The 13,665-nt window shown below is 40.1% G+C and overlaps 1 non-coding gene across 1 annotated transcript; it reads left to right on the top strand.

Annotated features, from left to right (window-relative positions):
• The first annotated feature begins 13,037 nt into the window (after nucleotides 1-13,037).
• Nucleotides 13,038-13,144, top strand: LOC141680638 (small nucleolar RNA R71). The gene has a single exon (XR_012558377.1). It is a non-coding gene; the product is annotated as a small nucleolar RNA R71 (small nucleolar RNA).
• The last annotated feature ends 521 nt before the right edge of the window (nucleotides 13,145-13,665 follow it).

Here is a 13,665-nt window from a genome sequence, read left to right on the forward strand (position 1 = left end):
TTACTAGCTGCATCCAAATCAAGATATAAATTCTTCAAAGCCCAGTACGCTTTATGCTCTAGCTTCACAGGTAAATGACACCCCTTTCCATAAACCAACTGATACGGTGACATGCCTAGCGGAGTCTCGTACACTATTCGATATGCCCAAACAGCTTCATCAAGCTTCAAAGACCAATCTTTCCTCGATGGACACACAACTTTCTCTAAAATATGCTTGATCTCTCTGTTAGATACCTCAGCTTGACCATTCATTTGAGGATGGTAGGTAGTAGCAATACGATGATTCATATTATACCTTTGCATCATAGCAGTAAACTTGGGATTACAGAAATGCGATCCCTCGTCACTTATTATGACTCTTGGAGTCCCAAATCTTGTGAATATCTGCTTGTGAAGAAAATTAAGCACTACCTTTGCATCCTTCATCGGAAAAGCCTTGACTTCTACCCATTTCGAAACATAATCAACCGCCAACAAGATATACTAATTGTTACAAGATGAGACAAATGGCCCCATTAAGTCAATTTCCCAAACATCGAAGACTTCAATCTCAAGAAGCATATTAAGAGGCATCTCATCCTTCTTGGACATATTACCCACACGTTGACATCATTAACATTTCAAAACAAACTGGTGAGCATCTTTAAACAAAGTCGGCCAAAAGAAACCTGCTTGAAGAATACGAGCTGCTGTCTTTTCTCCATATAGTGTCCTCCATAAGCCGTTGGGTGGAAATATCACAATATCCCCCCAGTTTCGCTATAAGAAATACATCTCCTGATGATTTGGTCAGCTCCTTGCCGAAATAGATACGGCTCATCCCACATGTACCACTTTACTTCATGCAGAAACTTCTTCTTTTGAGCATAAGTCAAGTCTGGAGGCATAACGTTACTCACAAGGTAGTTCACAATGTCGGCGAACCACGGTTCTTCTGCTTGAATTCTAAATAATTGCTCATCAGGAATAGATTCATTAATCAAAGACTTATCTTGTGAAGTTACACTTGGATCCTCTAAACGAGAGAGATGATCGGCGACTTGATTTTCAGTCCCTTTTCTATCCTTGATCTCTAACTCCTGATGTAAAAGAACCCATCGAATCAGTCTAGATTTCGAGTCATTCTTCAAGACAAGATAGCGAATGGCAGCGTGATTAGTGAAAACGGTCACCTTCGTCTCAAGTAAATAAGATCGAAACTTCTCAAAACCATAGACAATAGCCAAAAGTTCTTTCTCAGTAGTAGTGTTGTTCAGTTGAGCACCATTGAGAGTCTTACTAGCATAGTAGACCACATGAAATATGTTGTTCATTCTTTTTTTTAAGAACTGCTCCAACTGCATAGTCACTTTCATCGCACATCATTTCAAATAGTTCAGACCAATCAGGTGCAGTTATGACAGGTGCCATAATCAAACTCTTCTTTAAGCTCTCAAAAGTAGTAATGCACTCGTCATCGAAATTGAAAGGAACATCTTTCTCTAGAAAATTGTACATCGGCTTCGAAATCTTAGAGAATTCCTTGATGAAATGCCTGTAGAAACCCGCATAACGAAGAAAACTGCGAATTCCCTTGACAGAAATTGGTGGAGGAAGATTTTCAATAACCCCCACTTGGCTTTGTCCACCTCAAGACCCTTACTAGAAACCTTGTGACCGAGAATGATGCCTTGGCGCACCATAAAATGACATTTCTCCCAATTGAGAACCAAATTGGTCTCAACGCACCTTTTTAGCACTAACCCAATATTGTGCAAACATTCATCATAAGAAGTTCCAAAGACCGAGAAATTGTCCACGAACACTTCTACATTATTTTAAATCATGTCAGAGAAGATAACCATCATGCATCTCTGAAATGTGGCTGGTGCATCACATAGCTCAAAAGAAACTCTCCTGAATGCAAAAGTACCAAAAGACATGTGAATGTAGTCTTCTGTTGATCTTCTGGAGTGATACAAATATGACTATAACCCGAATAGCCATCCAGAATACAGTAGTATTCATGCCCAGCCAATCTACCAAGCATCTGATAAATAAAAGGAAGAGGGAAGTGATCTTTCCTTGTAGCCTTGTTCGGCTTTCTAAATCCATGAAAACTCTCCACCCCGTGATTGTTCGAGTAAGAATAAGCTCATTCTTCTCATTTGCAACCACAATGATACCTTCTTTCTTTGGCACACACTGAACTGGGCTCACCCAAGAACTGTCAGAAATGGGATAGATGATCCATGCATCTAGCCACTTGAGGATTTCCTTCTTCACAACCTCTTTCATGATCGTATTTAACCTTCTCTGTTGCTCAACATTAAGCTTGTTTCGTTCCTCTAGAAGAAGTTTATGCATACAATAAGAAGGGTTGATTCCCTTGATATCTGCTATAGTCCAACCAATTGCAGACTTGAACTCTCTAAGAATTATCAAAAGCTTTTCCTGGTCGCTACCTGAAAGGTCAGATGCAATATTAACAGGTAAAGTAGATGCATCACCTAAAAATGCATACCTTAAATGTCCAGGTAAAGGTTTAAGCTCAAGAGCAGGAGATTCCTCAATAGATGGCTTGAGGCGCTTTGGAGAACTTTTCAGCTCCTCCAACGCAAGAGATTCAAATGGTATTTCCAAACGTCGCTTCCATGGAGAAGCATTCAAATATTGTAACTACTGGTCGCTTTTAGCATCTTCACTATCGGAATCCCCCAATAAGGCTTTCTCTAAGGCATCTAATTTAAGCACATGATCCATTTCTGAAGTAACCACAGATTCGACTAACTCAACCTTAAAGCACTCCTCTTCATCAGTAGGGAATTTCATGACATTAAAAACATTGAAGGTAACATCCTGATCCTGCACTCGCATAATGAGCTCACCCTTCTGCATTTCTATCAAGGTTCAGCCAGTAGCCAAGAAAGGTCTTCCCAGGATTATGGGAATCTTCTTATCTTCCTCGAAATCGAGAATAATAAAGTCAGTAGGAAATATGAGTTTGTCCACCTTGACCAATACATCTTCCACAATGCCTCGTGGATATGTAATAGAGCAATTGGCCAACTGCAAGAACATATATGTAGGCTTTGGATCAAGTAGACCCAACTTCTTGAAGATAGACAAAGACATCATGTTGATGCTAGCTCCCAAGTCACATAAGCATTTGTCGAATGACACTTTTCCAGTAGTGCACGAAATAGTGAAGCTTTCAGGATCTTTAAGCTTCGGAGGCAACTTCTGTTATAGCATAGCATTGTATTGCTCCGTTAGAGTAACAATATCTAAGTCATCGAGCTTCACTTTCCGAAAGAGAATACCTTTCATGAACTTCGCATAAATAGGCATTTATTCAAGAGCTCCAGCGAAAGGTATGTTGATGTGAAATTTCTTGAAAACTTCCAAGAACTTAGCAAATTGCTTGTCCATCTTTTGCTTCTGTAGCCTCTTAGGAAAAGGAGGTGGATGATAGACATGTTTTCCCATGTATTACCCTTAGGAGGATTGTTGACAACAACTGTCTTCCTTGATTCCACTTTTGCTTCCTTCGGCTCTTCTTCATCAGCCACAACTTTAGATTCTGGAGCCTTAGCTTTTTCAGTATTTGTAACTTTCCAGACCTCAATGTAATTGCCTTAACCTGCTCCTTAGCTTCTTTCTTGCCTGGCACTTCAGTGTCACTAGTTTGGGTGCCAGGTTGACGATTCAGTAAGGCATTAGCAATCTGCCCAATCTGATTCTCCAAGGTCTTGATCAAACAACTTGGCACTTGCACATGAGCCTCAACTCCTCCAATTCAGATTTTTCATTAGCTTGAGGTAACTGCTGAAGTTGAAGTTGTTGCCTTGGTACATATTGCAGTTGTTGAAAACTGGGAGGGTTATACTGCTTTGCTGTGTCTGGCTGATAAGGTTGTTGTACTGTTAGAGCTAAAACACGCGCTAATAATTCACGCAAGTATACGCGTTTGCAAGTAATATAGAATTCTTTCTAGTTCGATCCTACAGAGACTGGTTTAGGTTAACTTTGTGGCTTATGCACTTATGCAACAATGATATGGCTATTATTAAATGCTAAGACGAATAACAAATTGGATTGATTATACTAAGATGAACTGAGAGCTTATACTAAAGAACATTAACTAAGAGATTAAGAGAGTCGAATACTATATGACACAAACATGGGATTCTAACTTCATTAAATACTTCATTCAATAGCCTTTTCGTTCTTAACCTTAGCATGTAATGGTGATGACACTAATCAGATAACACGAAACTGATAAACGCCAACTTTCGTTGCACAAATAACAAACTACCAAATATCCATAAAAGAGATAGAAGCTGAATATACACCAATTATATTAAGACCCTATATGTCTATAGAATTTAACAACATAATGGTTTAATGAGCAAGTTATCTATCGTGATTACATAGGGCAAGTAAGATGGTTAAAATTACCTACGAATCATGCATAACAAATACATGAACCTATGCTAGCATCGCAAGTTCTAAATCCTTAAATTCACTTTCACTTCATTAAAGATTAACACACTATCTTACAAGTTCGCAACGCTTATAAGACGAATAAGCACAACCAATACTAGGTTATCATATAATCACCACACCTAAGGCATCGAAACAATTTAACTAAAGAAATCCATAAATAAATCCGCTAGAACCTCACGATAATGATTAGCCCATAATCAGACTCATCATCAACGTGGGTTCCAATGAAAGCATGGTATAATAAACATAGTCTTTATACTGAATAAATAATAAACCAAGTACGAAACAAGAGTATAGGTTCATGAATAAGAAAACTAGCATCCAAAGTTATAACTTAAAACAAAGAATCACAAGTATAAACTAGATCCTCTTTGCCTTGGTTGAATTGTGCTCTATGGTCTTCTTACGCCTTCTCCCTGAGCTCTGGTACATCTTGTTATGACAAAGGACCTTAAGTTATGTTTATATAGCAGCCTATGCAGAGTAGAATTCCAATGAATCGAAATTCCATGTGAAACAAGATTTAAATTCTCCGACCTAGTGCAGCCACACGCTTGACCAGCAAAGGCGCGCTGTGTTTCTGTTCTTTGGGCGCGGGCATGCGCTATCACAGCACGGGCACGCTGACTCTCTGGAGAAACTTCTAATTTCTTCTTTTCTTCCTGATTTGAGTTGGTCTTTTCATGAGCCTTTATTCTAGACACCATCCTAACACCATATTAGCATCAAATCAATGCCAATTCACCCGTATTCCTGATAAATGCCTGAAATGCAAAAACACTACAAAACACATTAAAAACACCAACAAGTTGAGTACAAAAACACCAATTCACAGATTTATGGAGCATTATAAAGTGTCATAAATGCCACTCAACATACCCCCAAACTTGAATCGATGCTTGTCCTCAAGCATAAACAGACTCAAAGAATAAAAAATAAAAATGCATGAATGCAACTATATGACTGCAACGATCCCCATAGAATAACTAAACCAATCAACAAGCAACATCTCAACAAATGCAGTTATTCGCATAAAGATCAATCAAACCCCACAAATCAACTTACAAGCCAGAAACGTGCGTGTGTGCAAATGCTTAAAGATATACCAACGTAACTAGATCAATAATCATGACTCACTACTCATCAAAGCAATCACAAGGTTATAAATAAAATAAAAGCTAAACTCAAAATAACTTATAACACTTCAATTCTTATATCGGAGTTTTACATGGATTCATGCTTTTATTCACAACATCAAAATAACATAAATATGCTTATTTGACCGTGCAATGAGTGAGGTCCACAAAAGACTTATACAATAGTATTCATGTAGCGAGCGTTCCGTTAGCGGATTCCAGACTATAAAAGCCTTAGGTCACTAGGCACAAAGTCCCCTGAGAACTTAATAACTCGAGTACTAAAGAGCCCACTTGTGATCATTTATGCATAACGCCTATTTTTTTCTTTTTCTTTTCTTTCTTTTTCTTTTTTTTTCTCTGAACGAGTGCGTTTCGCTCCATCTCGTTCAACCCTAGACTACTCATATAAATATGAGTCGGCTACTAGCCATTTGACACCTAACCACAACAACTAGCAATGAAATCCAATTTTCTCCAATTTTTAAATATCCATGTATTTTATCATTAAGAGAATATCCTAAATTTTAAATATAAACAAGCGATTCAACTTCGACAAACAAATAAACCACGACCATGATCTAGCAATCAAGCAACCTATAAGACTTAGTGAAATACAATTGTCTCTAGCATGCAAATCAACTCGATACGACTTAACATCACTAAATACGACATCACTACACTAGACTCAATATCACAAATCAATCAGAAAAATCATCTAAGGGATCATGTTATTATGCAAATGCATGAACTATATGAACAAACTATCATAAAAACCATAAAAATAAAAAAAACTACATGGCAAAAATGCAACTATATGCTCTAAACTATCATGCACATGCAAACTATATGCGACTCACACAAAACACATTCCTTAAACTACTACACCCAAACTTAAAATTTTCACTGTCCTCAGTGAAGATAATAGTAAGGAATCAGGCATACCTACATGGAAGATGGATCTTGACCCTCAACGGGTGGAGTGTCAGAAGTGTCCAGAGGTGAATACACAGAGTCCTCACCGAATACTGGCCACTGGATGTCAACTCTTGTGGCTCTGAATGCAGTCCCCAACGCCTGGGTGAGATGATGTGCAAACTGACTATGGATATCATGCATCACATCCATCCTCCTCGCTAAACGCCTATACTGCGCCATGTTCATCCTCCTCTGCTTCCTCCTGCTGCTGCTACGATGGCCCGGTCTCTTCACCCAACTGAGCTCTCCATGCCGCCTTATGGGCCTGCGAAGAACCACCAGAATATGTCTGGTCAGCTGGCCTTCTGCCCGGAAGATGAGCATATGAATAACCAAGCCCCTTATGATCGGCCTTACCACCATACCACTCCACCATACTAAAAAACGTCGAACTATCGATAGCAGAACTAGGAAGCTGAAGCTGCTCGTATGCGGTGCAACAAACACCAACTGTCGCACACAACTTTATCACAATGGACGCATAGGGTATAGAATCCGTAGTACTCCCTCGCAAGAATCTCAAAATCCCTTGGTGAATAACCATACCAAGGTCCACAAAGTCCCCGTGAAGAATAACCCACAACAAACGTGCACGCTCCACAATAATCTCATGCACGTGAGAAGATGGCATGATGTTAGTACAAATAAAAGAATTCCATGCACGTGCAAACCTGTTCATACACGAAGCAGGGAACGTGGCATAATCAGTCGTGCCCCACTTGAACTTCCGGTAAGTCTCAAGCACAAACAGAGTAGAAACTATCAAATCCAAATTAAACTCCAGAGTCTTCTCATTCCATTTATCCTGATCGGGGCTCCTCTCGCGTTGCTCAATCACCCTCCGAATTTCCTCAGCACTATAGTCCACAGTCATCCCCCTCACCACAGTGAAACCATTTTTCTCCGCCTTAGCATTAGCATAAAACTCACACACCATACTCATGGGCACAGCAGCGGGTGCCTCGTAAAAAGCAACACAGCCCATCCCCAAGATCATCTCCAACAACTTACCATCTTTCCACGATGGCATAAAACCACGATCATTGGCTATAAGCTTCGAGAGAAGCCTCGTATACTCATCCGCAGCCTCAGGAGTTGAAAATCTAGGCCTTATACCACCTACACTCGAAGAATCAGTGGTGCTGCTCCTTACTTGAGTTTGCTGTCTTTTGGGTGCCATTGGGATTGAATAAGAGAGAATAAGAGATAAGTGTTTTGAGAGAGATTTGAGTTTGAGAACTTCAGAAGTGATGGAGAAGTTTGTGTATAAGTGTGTGTATATATAGGAGATTGGGAGAGAATTAGATATGGAATAAAAGTGGGAATTGATTATGGGAATAGTGGGAATAATAGATTTGATTTGGAGAGGAAAATTTGGGATGTGAAAGAGTAAAAATCGGGTGGGAATTGATTTTGGAATAAAGTCCCCGATTTTTCTTTAATTTCTGATGTATAATTTTTTTCGAATAGAGGGACTCAGCGCCGTGCTTCTGACATTTTAGCGCGGTCGCCCGGCAAGGCAGCGCGGGTGCGCACAATTTCTAGAAAAATAGCGCGACTGCCCAACCTTCACAGCGCGGCCGCACCGTGCTACTGTAGTTGGCCCTGAAGTTTTTTATTTTTTTTGATTTTTTTGTGCTTTTCTCTTTTCTTTCTGCTTTCTCTTCCTACTAATGTACAACAAACTTCGGTTGCCTCCCAAGAAGCGCTAGCTTTACGTCGTTAGCTTGACGTAGAAATGTGAGATCAAACGGACAATAAAACGGCACTGCCCACCTCGCGGTTTGCCGTGTCACCATAATAATTCTTCAACCTCTGACCATTTACCTTGAATGCTTGGCCCTGAACATTCTCAAAAATTTCCACAGCTCCATGTGGAAACACAGTTTTGACAACAAATGGCGCTGACCATCTTGACTTTAACTTTCCAGGAAAAAGACGGAGCCGAGAGTTAAACAAAAGAACTTGTTGTCCTGGCACAAATGATTTGTGCACTAGACCCCTATCGTGCCACCTCTCGAGTTTCTCCTTATAAATTTTATTGTTCTCATATGCTTGAAGTCGAAACTCGTCGAGTTCATTCAATTGAAGCATCCTCTTCTTACCAGCTGCATCCAAATCAAGATTCAACTTCTTCAAAGCCCAATATGCTTTATGCTCTAGCTCCACCGGTAAATGACACCCCTTACCATAAACCAACCGATACGGTGACATCCCTAGAGGAGTCTTGTATGCTGTTCGATATGCCCAAACAGCTTTATCAAGCTTCAAAGACAAATCTTTTCTCACTGGACACACAACTTTCTCTAAAATGCGCTTGATCTCTCTGTTAGATACCTCATCTTGACCATTCATCTGAGGATGATAAGCCGTAGCAATGTGATGATTCACATTATACCTTTGCATCATTGTAGTGAACTTACGAATGCAAAAATGCGACCCCTTATCACTGATTATGACTCTTGGAGTTCCAAATCTGGTGAATATATGATTGTGAAGAAAATTAAGCACTACTTTCGCATCGTTCATCTCAAAGCCTTGACTTCCACCCATTTCGAGACATAATCAACCACCAACAAGATATACTGATTGTTACAAGATGAGACAAATGGCCCCATAAAGTCAATTCCCCAAACATCAAAGACTTCAACCTCGAAAAGCATATTAAAATGCATCTCATCCCTTTTGGACATATTACCCACACGTTGACATCGATCATATTTCAAAACAAACTGATAAGCATCTTTAAACAAAGTCGGCCAAAAGAAACCTGCTTGAAGAATACGAGTTGTTGTCTTTTCTCCACCATAGTGTCCTCCGTATGCCGTTGAGTGGCAATCTCGCAATATTCCCCCTGTTTCGCTGTAAGGAATACAACTCCTGATGATTTGGTCAGCTCCTTGTCAAAAAAGAAATGGCTCATACCACATGTACCACTTCACTTCATGTAGAAACTTTTTCCTTTGAGCGAAAGTCAAATCTGGAGGCATAACGTTACTCACAAGGTAATTCACAATGTCGGCGAACCACGATTCTTCTGTTTGCACCCCAAATAATTGCTCATCGGGAAAAGATTCGTTAATCAAAGACTTATCTTGTGAAGTTGCATTTGGATCCACTCAATGAGAGAGATGATCGGTGACTTGATTTTCAGTCCCTTTTCTATCCTTGATCTCTAATTCAAACTCTTGAAGTAAAAGAACCAATCGAATCAATCTAGGCTTCGAGTTCTTCTTCGAGACGAGATATCGAATTGCAGCATGATCAGTGAAAACTGTCACCTTCGTCCCAACTAAGTAAGATCGAAATTTCTCAAAACCAAAGACAATAGCCAAAAGTTCTTTCTCAGTAGTGGTGTAGTTCAGTTGAGCACCATTAAGAGTCTTACTAGCATATTAGACTACATGAAATATGTTGTTCTTTCTTTGCCCAACAACTGCTCCAACTATATAGTCACTTGCATCACACATCATTTCAAATGGTTCAGACCAATCAGGTGCAGTTATGACAGGTGCCATAACATCAAACTTGAAGGTAACATCTTTCTCTAGCAAATTGCACAACAACTTCGAAATCTTAGAGAAGTCCTTGATGAAACGCCTATAGAATCCCGCATGACCAAGAAAACTACGAATTCCCTTAACAGAAATTGGTGGAGGAAGATTTTCGATGACCCCCACCTTGGCTTTGTCCACCTCGAGACCCTTACTAGAAACCTTGTGACCAAGAATGATGCCTTGACGCACCATAAAATGACATTTCTCCCAATTGAGAACCAAATTGGTCTCAACGCACCTTTTTCGTTCGAACCCAAGATTGTGCAAGCATTCAATATAAGAAGTTCCAAAGACAGAGAAATCGTTCATGAATAATTCTACATTATTTCCAATCATATCAGAGAAGATAGCCATCATGCATATCTGAAAAGTGGCTCGTGCTCCACATAGTCCAAAAGAAACTCTCTTGAATGCAAAAGTACTGAAAGATATGTGAACGTAGTTTTCTCTTGATCTTCTGAAGCGATACAAATCTGATTATAACCAGAATAGCCATCCAGAAGACAGTAGTAGTCATGCCCAGCCAATCTATCAAGCATCTGATCAATGAAAGGAAGAGGGAAATGGTCCTTCCTTATAGCCTTGTTTAGCTTCCTATAATCCATGCAAACTCTCCACCCTGTGACTGTTCGTGTAGGAATAAGTTCATTTTTCTCATTCGCGACCACAGTGATACCACCTTTCTTTGGCACACACTGAACTGGGCTCACCCATGAAATGTCAGAAATGGGATAAATGATCCCTGTATCTAGCCACTTGAGGATTTCCTTCTTCACAACCTCTTTCATGATCGGATTCAGCCTTCTATGTTGCTCAACAGTAAGCTTGCTTCCTTCTTCTAGCAGAATTTTATGCATACAATAAGAATGGCCGATTCCCTTAATATCTGCTATTGTCCAACCAATTGCCGACTTGAATTCTCTAAGAATTCTCAAAAGCTTTTCCTCATCACGACCTGAAAGGTCAGATGCAATAATAACAGGAAAAGTAGATGCATCACCTAGAAACGCATACCTCAAATGTTCAGGTAAATGCTTAAGTTCAAGAGTAGGAGCTTCCTCAATAGATGGTTTGAGGCATTTTGGAGAACTTTTCAGCTCCTCCAACCCAAGAGATTCAAAAGGCATATCCATCATTCACTTCCAGGGAGAAGCATTCAAATATTGCAAATGCTCATTACCTTCATCATCTTCACTATCAAAATTCCCCAACAAGGCCTTTTCTAAGGCATCAGACCTTAACAATTGATCAATTTTTGAAGTAACCACAGAATCAACCAACTCCACCTTTAAACACTCCTCATTTTCCGTAGGGAATTTCATGGCATTGAACACATTAAAAGTTACATCCCGATCCAGCACTCGCATGGTGAGCTCACCCTTCTGCAAATCTATCAAGGTTCGGCTAGTAGCCAATAAAGGTCTTCCCAAGATTATGGGAATCTTCTTATCCTCCTCGAAATCAAGAATTACAAAATCAGAAGGAAAGATGATTTTATCCACCTTGACCAAGACATCCTCCACAATACCTCGTGGATATGTGATAGAATGGTCGGAAAACTGCAAAGTCATATAAGTAGGCTTTGGATCAGGAAAGTCCAACTTCTTGAAGATTGACAAAGGCATCAGATTGATGCTAGCTCCCAAGTTACATAAACATTTGTCAAACAACACTTTTCCAATGGTGCAAGGAATAGTGAAGCTTTCAGGATCTTTAAGCTTCGTAGGCAACTTCTGTTGCAGCACAGTAATGCATTCCTCCGTGAGAGCAACTGTCTCTAAGTCATCAAGCTTCACTTTCCTAGAGAGAATATCTTTCATGAAATTCACGTAACTAGGCATTTGTTCAAGAGCTTCAGCGAAAGGTATGTTGATGTGAAGTTTCTTGAACACCTCTAGAAACTTCTCAAACTTCTTATCCAACTTTTTCTTCTGCAACCTCTTAGGAAAGGGAGGTGGAGGATAAATCTGTTTATCCCCGGTATTACCCTCAGGAGGAGTGTGTTCAACAGTAGTCTTCCTTGGTTCCACTTCTGTTTCCTTCTACACTTCTTCTTCAGCACAACTTCAGATTCTGGAGTCTTAGCTTTTTCAGGATTTGTAACCTTTCTAGCCCTCAATGTAATTGCCTTAACATGCTCCTTAACTTCCTTCTTGCCTGGCACTTCAGTGTCTCTAGGAAGCATGCCAGGTTGACGATTCAGTAATACATTAACAATCTGCCCAATCTTATTTTCCAAGGTCTTGATAGAAACAGCTTGGCTCTTGCACATGAGCCTCAACTCCTCGAATTCAGATTTTTCATTAGCTTGAGGTAGCTGCTGAAGTTGAAGTTGTTTCCTACAGGCATATTGTGGTTGTTGAAAACCAGTAGGGTTATATTGCTTTGCTATCTATGGCTGATAAGGTTGTTGCACCGCATTCTGATTGTTGTTCCAGCTGAAGTTCGGAAAATTGCAATTGTTGGGATGATAAGTGGCTGGAGCTTACAGCTGTGATCTCTGAAAGTTGCTCACAAATTGAGCTGATTCACTAGAAATAGCACACTGCTTAGTCTCATGTGCCCCCACTCAAAGCTCACAAACACTACTGATCTGATTCACTCCATAATTAGCCAAAGAGTCCACTTTCATCGTTAAAGCTTGCAGTTGAGTAGCTATAGCAATAGCTGTATCCACTTCCAGAATTCCTACTACCTTGCCTTGCAACATTCTTTGCGTTGGATTCTGTTATTCATTAGCTGCCATTAGCTCAATCAACTCATAAGCTTCATTGTAGCTTTTGGCCCATAAGGCCCCACCAGACGCTACATCGAGCATAGGTCTAGACTGTGCACCTAAACCATTGTAGAAACAGTTTATGATCATCCAATAAGGCATGCCATAGTGTGGGTACTTCCTTAGCATCTCCTTATAGCGATGCCAAGCCTCACACAAAGATTCTCCAGATTGTTGCGCCAACTGAGTAAGAGCATTCCTGATTGCAGCAGTCTTCGCCATAGGAAAGAATTTGGTTAAGAATTTTTGGGTATGATCTTCCCATTTGGTGATAGACCCTGGTGGTAAAGACTGTAATCAGCACTTTGTTTTATCCCTCAGAGAGAATGGGAAAAGTCGCAGCTTGATAGCATCTTCCGTCACCCCGTTAAACTTGAAAGTGTCGCAGATCTCGATTAAATCTCTGATGTGCATGTTGGGGTCTTCTTTCGGAGAACCCCCAAACTGAACTGAGTTTTGTATCATCTGAATCGTGCTCGACTTGATCTTCGAGATGTTAGCCGAGATGGCTGATCTCATAATGCTTGACTGAATATCATTGATCTTAGGCTGAGAATAGACCATCAAAGCCTTCGTATTTTCTGCTTGATCTCCCATCACTACTGAAGCTGGTTCCTCAACTTTCTCTTATTCCTCTTCTTTCTCTTCGTCCTCAAAAACTTCCCTTCGAACCACTACAACTTCCTCCTCGGCTTTATCTAGAGTTCTCTTATGAGATCATGAACGCG

This window comes from Apium graveolens, chromosome 1 (assembly GCF_009905375.1).
Source record: "Apium graveolens cultivar Ventura chromosome 1, ASM990537v1, whole genome shotgun sequence".
Lineage (NCBI taxonomy): Eukaryota > Viridiplantae > Streptophyta > Magnoliopsida > Apiales > Apiaceae > Apium > Apium graveolens.